This window comes from Panulirus ornatus, chromosome 13 (assembly GCF_036320965.1).
Source record: "Panulirus ornatus isolate Po-2019 chromosome 13, ASM3632096v1, whole genome shotgun sequence".
Taxonomy (NCBI): Eukaryota; Metazoa; Arthropoda; class Malacostraca; order Decapoda; family Palinuridae; genus Panulirus; species Panulirus ornatus.
In genome coordinates this window covers 41,137,111-41,154,290 of record NC_092236.1, presented here as the reverse complement: position 1 = coordinate 41,154,290, position 17,180 = coordinate 41,137,111, and positions in this window count along the sequence as shown.

Here is a 17,180-nt window from a genome sequence, read left to right as displayed (position 1 = left end):
ACCTGTGTGTGGGTGAGGCATGAAATAAAACACAGCAACCTCAACCAGAGAGAGAGAGAGAGAGAGAGAGAGAGAGAGAGAGAGAGAGAGAGAGAGAGAGAGAGAGAGAGAGAGAGAGAGAGAGAGAGAGAGAGAGAGAGACAGACAGACAGACAGACAGACAGACAGACAGGCAGAGACAGAGACAGAGAGAAGACGAGTTAACAATAGTGAAAATTAACTCTCATTTCTGCAAAGGATTAAAGCATTCCTTTCATCATGATTTTAAGAGAATTATTTTCTTTTATCGTTTTACAAAAGTGAAATATTAAAAGATTAACTAGCAGGTTCAGGCCCCCGGGCAACTCGTCTACTGGCTCCAGTGGAGAGCTGGCACACCTTCCTTCACCACCATCACCCTCTCACCCTGGCCACCACACCCTCCCTCACTACCGCAACTACTTCCCTGCCTGCCTACCACACTATCCCCTTATAACGACACTCCCTCCTTTCTTGGCCACCACACTCTTTCTCCCCGGTAACAGTCCGCCCCTCCCAGGTCACCAAACCCTGAATGGTGAAATAGCATTGTTCAATGGTATAATCACTCGCCCCCTTCATTTTGCCTCTTCATACCTCCCATATTGCCGGCACAACTTTCTTGAAGATGCATCACCCCAGCGTCCAGCAATTTTTATCCTGACGAGAAAATGAAGGAAGCATTGGCAACTGTGTATGGGGGTTCGACTTCGAGGGTCTATTACCTCTCTTGGCGTGTCTACAGACAGGGAATGAACAGTTAGGACTGCATTTCGATAATATGAATTCATATCTCTATTGGCGTTTGATAGATTTTTAAATAACAAACCTTGTCATGAAGAAAGACGAGGTAAACTACGCTGTCATGAAGCCTCATCTCATGTACATTAGGATGGGTGTGTGTGCGGCACGTGAGCATGTTTATGTATGTTGTACCTGGGTAGATAAGTATGTTGTACGAGAGAGTGGATTAGCGTACTGCCCGGAAAGGTGAGTATGTGTTCTGCATGTGAGGGCGATTATGTGTGCTGCACATGAGGGTGAGATCGTGTCTGCACGTGACGGTGACTAAATGTCCTGCACGTAAGGGTGGTTACATGTGCCACAAGTGAGGTTGAAGGTGTGCTGTGAGAGGACACACGTTCTTAGGAAACTCAATGGACTTGAAAATGACCTGAACATAGAGGCCAGTCTCCCTCAACCTGACTGGACTACCCAGAGCAGGCTCGTCCTCTCATCTTGCCAAGTGGTTCACAACAGAGAAACTGGTGCTCCCTCCCTCCTTCCCCTCTTCCCTCCTTACCAGAAACGACAAGCCATCAAGAAGGTATGACACTTATTTCTCCCTTCCATCTTACCATAAAAGAGGATACAGTAAGACAAATGGCACCAGTTCTCCTACCAGGCAAGCGGGCCAGAGGGAGTGATACCAGCTGATTTTGTATTCCAGACAAGGAAGCGGGATCGAGACAGTAAAACACTAGTTGATTTTCCATCATATTAAACAAGTGGGTCAAGTAAGACATAACAGAGTAGCAACTGTCCTTCATAGTATAAATAATTCAGAACTGACAGCCACTGTTGCCGATACTCAAACATTCACTGTTAACAGTATTACCACAGCATACATATATATCAGTCCACGTTATATTATACAATACTGTTGGAATTAAGACTGTCTGTATGGAAGTAATAGGTATGACTAGATTTGCTTCTAGTCCCATAATCAATGAAATAGGTGGTCGTGGTCTCCATAACCAGCATGTAGACTCCAGGGAAGACAGGGTTCGTGAACTAGCGTAATTGCTCCACCATCCACTAAGGTCTATGGGTTACGCTCAAATTAGCACCAATCTGGACAGCTTGTTTGATTCCTTCAAACACAGAGAAATTAATGTAGAAATCAGAAGCAAGATGTTATTCTTAGACGATGTATAGATTCTTATTTTGTCCATGATGTTATATTACATCTGTCATACTTGGACTACAAGTCTCACCGGGTTGTAACAGAGTACAAATAATATATAGCCTTGTTCTCTAATACGTGTGGCAACCCTGTAGAAACCATCGGTCGATGGCAAAGTGCATTTCCCCTGCATTACGTAGCCTGTATTGTTCTGTATCAAGAGAGGTCAAAATCGCCCAACCCGGCACTTACGCCCGACTAACAAGATTGAAGCTGTGTCAAATGTGCTGTGAAAGACTGCAGAGGGTCGGAGGAAGGGAGGCAGAGGGAAGGTTGTGAAGGGAGGGACATTGGGCAGAAGATGTAGAGAAGGTTTGTGGGGAAGGGAGTATACGGGGAGGATGTAAGATGCCTTCAAAGGAGGTGGGAACTTAGAGGGGAGTTTAGACAGCTCAACAGTGAGGGGGGAAGTAACAGAGGGGTGTCGTTAGTGCGAAGGCTATAGTTCGATTTGCAGACCAGGAGTCTCGTGATAGCATTCTGGGCAGTCGTCCAGGGGCTCTGTATGACCATGACAAGACTTCATCACGACAACCAATGTTGTCCACCATCCCGTGACCTCACTCACAACGACTGCCAGACTACACAGCTACAGCGATCAAGAGGCAGCAACAAACAAACGCAACTCAGAGTAAACCAAGACAAAGGCTGTAGGCCACCGTGAACCATCGCCGCCGTTGCCGCCACTAATGCCATCAGTGCCGCTGCCAACACCGTCCCACCACCATCTCCATGAACATCACTATCATTCCCACCACCACCACCACCATGTGCTACAACATGATCCTACATTATCGGAGGAACACGATCGTATACCACAATGAGTATTGTCTTGGAGGTAAGTGTTATACGGAGTTGAACAGGGAGGAAACTGGTAGTGCTATAGATCAATGGGAAGCGTCTTGACCTGCTGGGTGCTGGTTCAATCTTGACACCGCTGGGGATGATGGTAGGCACCATGGCTTGCTGGGTGCTGGTTCATTCTTAGGGAGGGAAGAAACCGCAACAAAGGAAAAGGAGGAGGAGGAGGAGGAGGTCCCTTGCGACAAAGAGGAAAGAGGAGGAGCAGAGAAAGTTATGGGACTAAAAGGGATATTTCACTTCATGAGAATGGACAGGTCAAGCCACGAAAAGCATGAGCACTCTCCCAAGGAGGAGTAACTATAATCAATACCATTCTCCCAGGAAACATGCACTATAATCACTAGGATTCTCCTAAGGAACGGCTGCTGTAATCACTAGCACTTCCCCCAGGAACAAGCACTGTAATCAGTGACATTCTCCAGAGGAACAGGCATTGTAATCACTAAAACTCTTCTAGAAAACAGGTACTTTAATCACTAGCATTCTCTCAAAGAACTGTCATTATAATCATTAGCACTCTCCCAAGGAGCAGACACTGTAATCAATAACACTCTCCTAGGTTGTAGGCACTGTAATTACAAGCTCTCTCCTGAAGAACAGGCACTGTAATCACTTACACTATCCCAGGAAACAGACATTGTAACCACTAACAATCTCCTAAGGAACAGCACTGTAATCACTAACACACTCTAAGGGAACATGCGTTGTAATCATTAGCATTCTTTAAAAAAACGAGGCACTCCGTTCACTAACACGCTCACAAGGAACCAGCGCTGTAATCACTAACACTCTCACAAGAAACAGACACACTGCAATCAATAAAACGCTCCAGGGAATAGGCATTGTAATCACAAGAAATATACCAGGATACAGGCCCTGTAATCGCTAACACTCTGAGAACAGGAATTATGATCTTTAACATTCTCCCAGGGAACAGACACTGTAATCGCTAGTAGTCTTCAATGGAACAGGCACTGGAATTTCTAGCACACTCCTAATGAACAGGAACTGTAATCAGTACCACTCTCAAAAGAAAGGAGCACTGTAATCACAAGCACTCTCCTAGCTAACTGGCACTGTAATCACGATCATTCTTCTAGGGAGAAGGCACTGTAATCACTAGCATTTTCTCAGGAAACAGGCACTATATGCACTAACTCTGTCTCTGGACAAGGGCACTGTAATCACCAGCACCATCCCAGAAAGGGGCACTGTAATCACTAGCACCATCCCAGAAAGGGGCACTGTAATCACTAGCACCATTCCAGAAAGGGGCACTGTAATCACTTGCACCATCCCAGGAAGAGGCACTGTAATCACTAGCAGTGTCCCATGGAACAGGCACTGTAATCACTGAAGTATGTATTACAGGAACATTAAGACGTTCTCACAAGTGTGTAAGGCTGGAATATCCTTTGGCGGATACAAGCGAACATATAACAGTGTATATCCGATATCTTGAGTGAATTCACTTGCCAGGGCGTCTGCGCACATGTATCAATGGGAGAGCAAATTCACACACATATACACACACACACACACACACACACACACACACACACACACACACACACGCACACACACACACACATACGAACACACACACCTATCAGACTGCTGTGCATGCGTGCGTTCGTGTGTGTGTGTGTGTGGCATGCATAGGAGTAAAGAAATGGTACATACGTACATGCAAGATCAAGAGACAAGGCATCACGAATGCAAATCTCTGTACCCGTAACATATTAACAGTAATCAATCACATACACAAAATGTTCAAGAGATATGGCCCCAAGAGCGTAAAACTCCCTCCCCGTACAGTACAAATAATTACAAGTAGGTAATTGGCAAAGAAATGGACCCAACAAGTATAAAGCTTCCTCCTGGTAAGGTTTAAGAAGAGATTATAAATGAAAAAAAAAAATGATACGGAACGTCTCACACTTATTCGCATTCTAACACCATTACATTTCAGAACGGACCCTCACGAGCAAATATACACAACGTGAAATAAAGCTAATTCGAGTGAGCACCGCTAACGCGTACAGTTACGTAGGCAACCCCATTTTCAGCAGTGCTGCTACACCTATAACTCGTCATTCTTACACCCACAGGTTCACTCATACAAACACCGCTCACACTGAACAATACACTCTCGCTCTCGGCAATCAGACTTTTTAATCCTTAAAATCCCACTCAACTGAATTAGATTTCGTGGGAGTTGTAGAAGCGCTTCTTTCATTATAATCAGATATAGCTTTTGCCGCCAGCCGCCAAAGCCGGAATGTATCTTATATTCAGTGTTAGTGTGTAAACTCATTCAATTACTCCTCCTTGTTTCCGGCTGTAGATAAACCATTTATAAACCGGATGGAATATATTCTGACACTAGATACAAAAAAATACTTTCAACACACACACACACACACACACACACACACACACACACACACACACACACACATATATATATATATATATATATATATATATATATATATATATATATATATATATATATATATATATATATATATATATATATATATATATATATATTTTTTATTTTTTTAATTTTAATTTAATTTTTTTTAATTTTAATTTTCCCGCATTAGCGAGGTAGCGTTAAGTACAGAGGACTGGGCCTTTGAGGGAATATCCTCACCTGGCCCCCTTCTCTGTTCTTTCTTTTGGAGAAAAAAAAATGATAATAGATAATAATGATAGAATAAAGGAAAGGGCACTCAGCTGCCATTTTACATACTCTCACATTTAAATCACATATCACTAATACCTGGTCTTTTGCATGAAAACTGCTGACGCAGTGACTTACCTGCTCCAAAAACACTTGCCTCTCAAGATCTTTCTTCTCATGACCAGGTGCGTAAAGACTAATGGTATTCGCCCATCTCTTGCCATACACTCAGTTTTACGCACATTAATCTAAAATCTACTTCCTTGCGCTCTATCACACAGTTCCACAACTCCTGCTTCAAGAGTAGTGTTACTCCTTCCTATGATATTGTCCTTGACTTTACTCCCCAAGACATTTCCAAACCATTCTAACCCTTTACCCTCGAATCTCGTTTCGCTCAGAGCCAGATCATTCAGGTTTTTTCCTAAACATACTACGCTTCACATGCCTTGATTCAATCCACTGACAGCACGTCAACCCCTGTATACCACATCGCTCCAATTCACTCTATTCCTTGCCCTCCTTTCACCCTCCTGCATGTTCAGGCCCCGATCACACAAAATCTTTTTCACTCCATCTTTCCACCTCCAATTTGGTCTCCCTCTTCTCCTCGTTCCCTCCACCTCCGACACATATATCCTCTTGGTCAATCTTTCCTCACTCATTCTCTCCATGTGCCCAAACCATTTCAAAACACCCTCTTCTGCTCTCTCAACCACGCTCTTTTTATTTCCACACATCTCTCTTACCCTTACGTTACTTACTCGATCAAACCACCTCACACCACACATTGTCCTCAAACATCTCATTTCCAGCACATTTATCCTCCTGCGCACAACACTATCCATAGCCCACGCCTCGCAACCATACAACATTGTTGGAACCACTATTCCTTCAAACATACCCATTTTTGCTTTCCGAGATAATGTTCTCGACTTCCACACATTCTTCAAGTCTCCCAGAATTTTCACCCCCTCCCCCACCCTATGATCCACTTCCGCTTCCATGGTTCCATCCGCTGCCAGATCCACTCCCAGATATCTAAAACACTTCACTTCCTCCAGTTTTTCTCCATTCAAACTCACCTCCCAATTGACTTGACCCTCAACCCTACTGTACCTAATAACCTTGCTCTTATTCACATTATATATATATATATATATATATATATATATATATATATATATATATATATATATATATATATATATATATATATATATATATATATATATATATATATATATACATATATATATATATTGGAAAGGATCACAATTTTGCGCGTGATCAAGATATTCCTATGGGTGCATGGGGAAAATAAAAACACGATAAGTTCCCAAGTGCACTTTCGTGTAATAATCACATCATCAGGGGAGACACAAGAGAGAAATATAACAGTCAGTTGATATACATCGAAGAAACGAAGCTAGGAAGCCATTTGGCGTAGCTACGTGAGGAGGGGGTAGCTAGGTGAAGAATGCTCATCCTCCTCGAAGGCTCAGATTTGGGTGTTTGAATGTGTGTGGGTACAACAAATATGAGAAGAGACGAGAGATAAGTAGTATGTTTAGGGAAAAAGCCTGAATGATCTGGCTCTGAGCGAAACGAGATTCAAGGGTAAAGGGTTAGAATGGTTTGGAAATGCCTTGGGAGTAAAGTCAAGGACAAGATCATAGGAAGGAGTAACACTACTCTTGAAGCAGGAGTTGTGGAACTGTGTGATAGAGTGCAAGGAAGTAGATCTTAGATTAATGTGCGTAAAACTGAAAGTGTATGGCAAGAGATGGGCGAATACCATTAGTCTTTACGCACCTGGTCATGAGAAGAAAGATCTTGAGAGGCAGGTGTTTTTGGAGCAGGTAAGTCCACTGCGTCAGTAGTTTTGATGCAAAAGACCAGGTATTAGTGATATGTGATTTAAATGTGAGAGTATGTAAAATGGCAGCTGAGTGCATAATTGATTCACATGGGATATTTAGTTTTATGAATGGAAACGGTGAAGAGCTTGTAGAGTCGTGTGCTGAAAATAGACTGGTGATTGGGAATACCTGGTTTGAAAAGAGGGATGTACACAAGCATACGCACGTGCGTAGGAGAGATGGTCAACAGCAATATTAGATTACTAATCAACTGGTAGGTGTGTAAAATAGAGAATTTTGGATGTAGATGTGTTGAGACGGGCAGCTGGTGAGATGTCTGATCCCTATCTTGTGGAGACGAGTGTGAAGACTCGGGAGAGATTGAGTGCAGAATGGCAAACGGTGAGAGCAAATGAAGTGAGGGGAGTGGATGAGGAATAAGAAATATTTCGGGAAGCAGTGATGGCAAGTGCAAGAGATTCATGTGGCATGCGAAAGGTGGAAAGTGGGCAGGTTAGAAATGGTAGTATAAGAAGTCACCCACAACAAAACCATCAGATCCACACTGAAGATGGAACAAGCTAATTCCGAAATGTCGCTCTTCTTTGGGAATTAATGAAGAAACTTCAAGAGCATGAAAAAATTTTACGGCAAATAGAAACTGCATATAAGAAAATAGATAAAGAAGATTGTGCCATAGCTTCCAGCCTCGTAGCCTACAAGAAAATATCCTGCCTGGCTACACCAATATATTTATGTATATATATATACATATATATATATATATATATATATATATATATATATATATATATATATATATATATATATATATATATATATGGAGGGCTGTGTGGTTATGTATATTTGCGTGTGTGGACGTATGTATATGCATGTGTGAGGGGCTGGGTTGGGCCATTTCTTTCATCTGTTTCCTTGTGCTGCCTCGCAAGCGCGGGGGACAGCGACAGGGCAGAAAAAAAAAAGAAAATATATATATATATATATATATATATATATATATATATATATATATATATGGGGATAGGGGACAAAGAATACTTCCCACGTATTCCCTGCGTGTCGTAAAAGGCGACTAAAAGGGGAGGGAGCGGGGGGCTGGAAATCCTCCCCTCTCGTTTTTTTTTTTTAATTTTCCAAAAGAAGGAACAGAGAATTGGGCCAGGTGAGGGTATTCCCTCAAAGGCCCAGTCCTCTGTTCTTAACGCTACCTCGCTAATGCGGGAAATGGCGAACAGTTTGAAAGAAAAAGAAAGAAAATATATATATATATATATATATATATATATATATATATATATATATATATATATATATATATATATATATATATATAATATATATATATATATATATATATATATATATATATATATATATATATATATATATATATATATATATATTTATTTATTTCGCTTTGTCGCTGTGTCCCTCGTTAGTGAGGTAGCGCAACGAAACAGACGAAAAAATGGCCCAACCTACCCACATACACATGTATATACATACACGTCAACACACGCAAATATACATACCTATACATCTCAACGTATACACATATACACACATAGACATATACATATATACACATGTACATAATTCATATTGTCTGCCTTTATTTATTCCCATCGCCACCCCACCACACATGAAATTACAACGCCCTCCTCCATCATGTGTGCGAGGTAACGCTAGGAAAAGACAACAAAGGCCATATTCGTTCACACTCAGTCTCTAGCTGTCATGTAATAATGCACCGAAACCACAGCTCCCTCTCCACATCCAGGCCCAACAGAACTTTCCATGGTTTACACCAGACGCTTCACATGCCTTGGTTCAATCCATTGACAGCACGTCGACCCGGAACACCACATCTTCCAATTCACTCTATTCCTTGCACGCCTTTCAACCTCCTGCATGTTCAGGCCCCGATCACTTAAAATCTTTTTCACTCCATCTTTCCACCTCCAATTTGGTCTCCCATTTCTCCTCGTTCCCTCCACCTCTGACACATATATCCTCTAGGTCAATCTTCCCTCACTCATTCTCTCCATGTGACCAAACCATTTCAAAACACCCTCTTCTGCTCTCTCAACCACATTCTTTTTATTACCACACAACTCTCTTACCCTATCATTAGTTACTCGATCAAACCACCTCACACCACATATTGTCCTCAAACATCTCATTTCCAGCACATCCACCCTCCTGGCCACAACTCTATCCATAGCCCACGCCTCGCAACCATACAACATTGTTGGAACCACTATACCTTCAAACATACCCATTTTTGCTTTCCGAGATAATGTTCTCAACTTCAACACATTCTTCAAGGCTCCCAGAATTTTCGCCCCCTCCCCCACCCTATGATTCACTTCCGCTTCCATGGATCCATCCGCTGCCAAATCCACTCCCAGATATCTAAAACACTTCACTTCCTCCAGTTCTTCTCCATTCAAACTTACCTCCCAATTGACTTGATCCTCAACCCTACTGTACCTAATAACCTTGCTCTTATTCACATTTACTCTCAACTTTCTTCTTTCACACACTTTACCAAACTCAGTCACCAGCTTCTGCAGTTTCTCACATGAATCAGCCACCAGCGCTGTATCATCAGCGAACAACAACTGACTCACTTCCCAAGCTCTCTCATCCACAACAGACTGCATACTTGCCCTCTTTCCAAAACTCTTGCATTCACCTCCCTAACAACCCCATCCACAAACACATTAAACAACCATGGAGACATCACACACCCCTGCCGCAAACCCACATTCACTGAGAACCAACCACTTTCCTCTCTTCCTACATGTACACATGCCTTACATCCTCGATAAAAACTTTTCACTGCTTCTAACAACTTGCCTCCCACACCATATATTCTTAATACCTTCTACAGAGCATCTCTATCAACTCTATCATATGCCTTCTCCAGATCCATAGATACTACACACAAATCCATTTGCTTTTCTAGGTATTTCTCACATACATTCTTCAAAGCAAACACCTGATCCACACATCCTCTAGCACTTCTGAAACTACACTGCTCTTCCCCAGTCTGATGCTCTGTACATGCCTTCACCCTCTCAATCAATACCCTCCCATATAATTTCCCAGGAATACTCAACAAACATATACCTCTGTAATTTGAGCACTCACCTTTGTCCCCTTTGCGTTTGTACAATGGCACTATGCAAGCATTCCGCCAATCCTCAGGCACCTCACCATGAGTCATACATACATTAAATAACCTTACCAACCAGTCAACAATACAATCACCCCCTTTTTGATAAATTCCACTGCAATACCATCCAAACCCGCTGCCTTGCCGGCTTTCATCTTCCGCAAAGCTTTTACTATCTCTTCTCTGTTTACCAAATCATTTTCCCTAACCCTCTCACTTTGAACACCACCTCGACCAAAACACCCTGTATCTGCCACTCTATCATCAAACACATTCAACAAACCTGAGGCGGAAAATGGCGAATAGTATAAATATATATATATATATATATATATATATACGAATAAAGTGCATATGAACGCGCACCTTCATAGAACATACAAACCTCCAACAGCCAGGATCGAACCTGGGACCCCTGTGCAAGAGGCAGGCATGTAACCGCTAGGCTATTCGGAAACAACCAAGTATAGACCCCGTTGCTCACCATTGTGAGACGAAGGGTATTCGAGTACTCAGTATTTCGAATAGTTGTTTCCTATTACACAGTCCCATAGCCTAGCGGTTAGCATGCCTGCCTCTTGCACAGGGGTCCCAGGTTCGATCCTGGCTGTTGGAGGTTTGTATGTTCTATGAAGGTGCGCGTTCATATGCACTTTATTCGTATTCATATACCTCCGCGTTGTACAGTTAGGTTCGGTAAAACGCTATCAGCTGGCTATGTGCGTCTGTTCGGAAACAGCCAAGTATAGACCCCGTTGCTCACCATTGTGAGACGAAGGGTATTCGAGTACTCAGTATTTCGAATAGTTGTTTCCTATCATACAGTCCCATAGCCTAGCGGTTAGCATGCCTGCCTCTTGCACTGGGGTCCCAGGTTCGATCCTGGCTGTTGTAGGTTTGTATGTGACATATATATATATATATATATATATATATGCATGTGTGTGTGTGGGAACATTACTTTTAGGTGCTGAGGATTGAAGCCCAAGCTACTGCGGTGTAAGCCGTTGTTGCCATTTCACTATAAAGCGACAAAAATTTTCCATTTCAGACCAACCATTGGTTTATGACATCCACCGTCATATCTCGAGACTTAACAAGGTGAAGGAAAGTCATTGTCTGCATAAGCTGTGAGTTGCATCAAATCAATCCTCAAGCACCACGGTAAAGTTTATCTACATCTACTTACAATAAAACACATGCGATAGGTGGGAACGACGCACACTGTAGGCGCTGAAGATATGAACCCAGAACGACAGCGTGGTTAGTCGATTCGATGCCACTGAATTCTGAAGAAAGAGAAGCTTTCCATCTCAGGCCAACCAGTGGTCCATCAAAATCTTTGTCACATTTCACGACTTGAGAGAATGATGGGAAGCCAGAGCCCAGAGTTGTAGACAGCATAAAGTTCTAGTGTTACCCAGGATGTCTTTCTAAAGGTTATTGCAGCTCAAACGTGCACTACTTCCAGCAGCAGAAAAATGTAAACTCCTTTCGAGTGAAAACTTTTCTGACGAGACTGTACTCTTAGTGACACATCCTTGCAAGATGTGACTCCCCATTAGCGGTGTACCTTCTGACCGGCGAAGATATGGGAGGTTGAACACTGCGCTCGTATTCCCTGCGTGCCGTAAAAGGCGACTAAGAGAGACGGGAGTTTGTGTGTGTGTGTGTGTGTGTGTGTGTGTGGGGGGGGGGGGGGGGGGGGAAATCTTCCCTTCCTGTATTACTTTCCGAAAGATGAAACAGAGAAGGGGATGAAGTGAGGAAGTTTTTCTCTTAGGCTGAGTCATCTGTTCGTGACGCTACCTCGCTCATGCGGGAAATGGCCAGAATGCTAAAAAGAAAAAAAATCAATCTCATTCGTTCAGATCACAAATCTGAGGATTCTGCTACGTCTTATCTGTGATCATCTTGTCACATCACCCATCTTGAAGGTACTCTCACCCATCTTAAAGATACTCTGTCCACCTCACTTTAAGCCTCCCTGGAACAAGAACCCCCACATACCTCCCTAAGACCACGGTAGGAAACACACAAATAACTAACGCAGGCAAGATGTATACCGTTCGTCCGTGGATGGTTCCCTTCCCACCCTCACTCTACGTTTTACGATCTCCTAACATCGTTACGCGCCAAGTGATCCTCGCCACCATTACTCCAGTCCTTAACAGCTGCCACCACAGAACGTAGGACGAGATTGATTTTGAAAGGCTTCAATTTTCTTTTTTCTCAAGTAATATTACAGAAGACATTTTATCGTTGGTCAGGAAAAGCAGATTGCTCCATCGGTCATTTAAAACTATCTTATTTCGTTTTCACATCCACAAGACACAGGATGTGCTTCACCAAAGGAGGAGCAGAGAGGGAAGGAAACGCGCCAGATAATCAGGTGTCCTTCCATGATGACGTCAGGAGAACACAGAATCTTGTTTTGCCTCAGATTCATTTATGGAAGACGTTCTCAGAAATCACAGACGTCTCGTGATCAGGACCAAACGGTCAACGATTGGATTTCTTGATTATGCTTTGTAGTGTAAGATGACGTTTCTTTTTTCTTGATTTTGCTTAACATATGAATGACGCATAGGCACATGATCTTCTATGATGATATTCACATGAATTAAAAGTATGGTTAGAATGTATTCGAGAACAGTCTATAAAATCATTACAAAGTTAGATGAAATGTGGAGAATTAACGATTGACCAGCTCCTTGAAATGGCCTCCCTCGTTCCCTGCCTTCGATTGGTGTATCCGAGGAAACATTTCTGATCAGTAATCCTTTGGTAGTGTAGTTTGACTTTATAGAGGACAACGGATGCTTTATAATGGGAAAAACATTAGAAACGTAGATTATGATAATTTGTAACAGATAGATGAATTTATATCCCACACTCGAGACAAACAAGATATCTGGTAGCTCTGTATACTTCGATCCAGACACTTGGTCCCATTTCAGCAGCTGACTGACAATAGATTTCATACAAAGCAAGAAGAAGGTTAGTGTTGTGTCATATGGTCAGTCACAGTGGTAGTCAGGGTGATGGAGGTCACTGACCTCGGGAGGGATTAATGTTTGGCGTACACAAAACAAATGTAGATCAACAAGTTTCCTTTTGGACCTAGGATTTGACATATGAAACTGAGACCTTACCGCATTCCACACTATGGTCGTCAGTATAACAAAGTAAATAACACTAGTGTTTCCTTGACGATATCTAATTGTTCTTTGAGGCTCAGTGTAGCCGGTGCTTCACTATGGTCTTCATTACAACAAAATAAAAAAACATGCGTATTTGCTCGACAATATCTGGCTATCATCTGAGGCTCAACGTTGCTGGTTTATAGTGCAAAGAATAATATATCATCCACGATTATCATCCTCGGGTTTTTGTGACCAGTGCTCTCAAGATATCATTGAAAGATATCAGAAGGTTTGATCTCTAAATTGTGAAGATGCCGTCCTTTATCATTTACCAAAGTGGCAATGGATGATGCCCTGAAATTAATAGACACTAGATTAGCTGATTTTCAATAAGATCTAATCGTATTGACTAAATTATTTGCAAAAATTAGTTTCTTATTCTTCATCGACGAATTTTATCACTAGAAGTTTAGTTAATTACCTTTGATTCAAATCTCCCAGTTAGCTTAATGTCAGTGTGCGAAGCCGACATGTGAAAATCTGATTATACATATGAAATACATGTGAAATACAACATATATGAAATACAATCCATGTAAAACGTATTACATGGGAAATCTGATTATCATTGGAATATCAGCACTAATAGTGTAAATTCATGTTTGAATGTGTTGATGACGTGAGCTTGTGGCACCCTCAAGTTTGGTTGACTTCGGCATATCAAGGTTGGTGACGTCACATGCATGCAAAGGGGGTACGTCTGCTAACTTGATTAGAAATATGTACAAAGAGAAGCCAGTAAAACTTAGAAATACAATTATACAATAATAATGCAACAGTACAAGCCCTGCTTACCCAGTCATCCCCCTTGTCGACGGTAACAATAGAGATAAAATATCCTGCCTTCTTTGCTGGAGCAGCATTTCATATTTACTCATCAGTTTTTGATATAAATCAACAAAGGTTAGGACAGTCATTCACGTAAACTGCTGCAGGTTAGCGGTTCTAGCTAGACCATGAGAGGTAGGGCTCCGTCATCACCTGACAGCCCCTGGCTCCGACACAAGTCCCACCAAGAATCAGTTAACCGACAATGATTCACCATAAATTACACTAGATGCCATAAAGGAGGGTAAATACGTCAGTCCCACAAGTGCAGCAGCGCCATTAATCACCGGGGTCCAACGGGGAGTGGCGCCATTGATCACAGTGTTTGCCTTGTTTACAGTGATCCGCGGAGCAGCGTTACGTGCGCTTCACTACCCGTCGTATCATCTCCCTCCCCCTGCCCCACGACCAGCGAGGACACCAATGTTGACACTGGCCTGGGCGCATCATTGATGCTATTGTCTTACAAGTTTAATATCATCACTATTAGATTCTTGGTCGAGTGGTGAGGAGAGTCACTCATGACATAAAGAACTTCGAAACCGGGTTTTCAGTATGGCCTACATCGGTCACACAAGGCGATGATAATTTCATCCACCGTTTTCATCTGTTCGAAAACTCCTGCTTTGCCTCTTGACATTGCGCGTGAGTGTAGGTGGAAGTCAATTGGTAAATGATATATTCGACTGGTGTGTGTGTGTGTGTGTGTGTGTGTGCTTACTTCTAAACTGCCAGATGATTATGTTCGCACACCGTGCCATATCCTCCGGTGTCGCCATGTATTACAGAAAGAAAATATGATTTTAGTTACAATCTAACTTTGGTAACAAATTGAAAATTGTATCATTATTGAATATACGTCCTCGGGGCTTCGTCTTAAGACTTGACCGACGCCGTAGATACTCTTACATTGTTTATAGCAATGTCTTTTGTGATGCTGTGTGATAAGCTGGAGAGGGAAGGAGGGCTCACCTGAGGGGCAGGTGCTCACCTGAGGGGCTAGGGCTCACCTGAGAGGCAGGTGCTCACCTGAGGGGCAGGTGCTCACCTGAGAGGCAGGTGCTCACCTGAGAGGCAGGTGCTCACCTGAGAGGCAGGTGCTCACCTGAGGGGCTAGGGCTCACCTTAGGAGCTTGCACGATACAAACAAGAAATTATTACTTACAATTATTCCGATGAGAAAATGGTCTGTCACAATCGAAAGTGACATAAACGGCGAGATGTTATTATACCTATAGCCAGAGCCTGTAGTAGTTCCCCATGACATAACGAGGGTCAAGTGTAGAGGACATCCTCTCACTTGACTGGGACGTAAGTATGCAAATACGAAGATAAATCTGATAACTGGATTCCATGCTCAGGATTACACAAGGAAACTACACAGTAGTGACAGAGGGACAACACTGTATACAGAGTAACATGTAATGTGAATGCTGCACTCCTGGTTTGTACTGGGATGAAAAGATCACAAGGTCAGCAATTACAACTCACAACCAGCATCACGAGGACAGCCAATGCAGGTCATAACCAACGTCACGAAGACGGCCACTGCAGGTCACAACCAGTATCACGAAGACGGCCACTATAGGTCACAACCAGCATCACGAGGACGGCCACTGCAGGTCACAACCAGCATCACGAGGACGGCCACTGCAGGTCACAACCAGCATCACGAGGATAGTCACTGCAGGTCACAATCAACGTCACGAAGACGGTCACTGCAGGTCACAATAAGCAACACAAGGCCAGCCACTGCAGGTCACAGCCAGCCTCCGTTAACATTCTTCACTGTGTTTCCCAAGACACTTGTGCAGGACAACTCTAAATCTGGGAAAGACAAGAACTGGTCAGTGTTGCTGTCTGACGTTAAACGATAAGGAATAAGTCCTTCGTGGCAACACACGACTCACTCACTGGTAATGATGCGGAGGTTAGTAATGGTCTGGCGGGGAGCAGCGGGTGGGCCAGGCATAATTTCTGGTGGTCATTATGGTTATTGATGTATGTGCCTGTGTGTGTGTACGGTTGTTAGCCAGGCTGGACCGGAAAGTGAATAATTTCATAATTTCTTACACACACACATACACACACACACACACACACACACACACACACACACACACACACACACACACACAAACACAGAGAGAGGAGATGGTGGCCCAAGAGTGTAAAACAGCCTCCATGTACAGTACAAAACAGTAATTACTCACACACACAAACATGCACTTTTATCAAAACATTCACAAATAATCTGACTGTCTCTTCGATGCAATACACCAGTGGTTTCTATCTTCGTTTTCTTCACCAAAAGTTTCGTTCTAGTTACGCATAACATAGAGAACATCGCCCATAAGGACGCTCTAAAGAGAACTGAGCCCCTGCTAACCACGTCACCATCAGCCACAGCGGAGCAACAGATTTATATATCAACCTAACTTCCACATGGGTTCCATCACCTGTTCTCTCATGAGGCCACACCCATTGAAGGAGGCGTTACTTTGGACGAAGCTGAACTTTCTGCTATCTTCTTTACTCG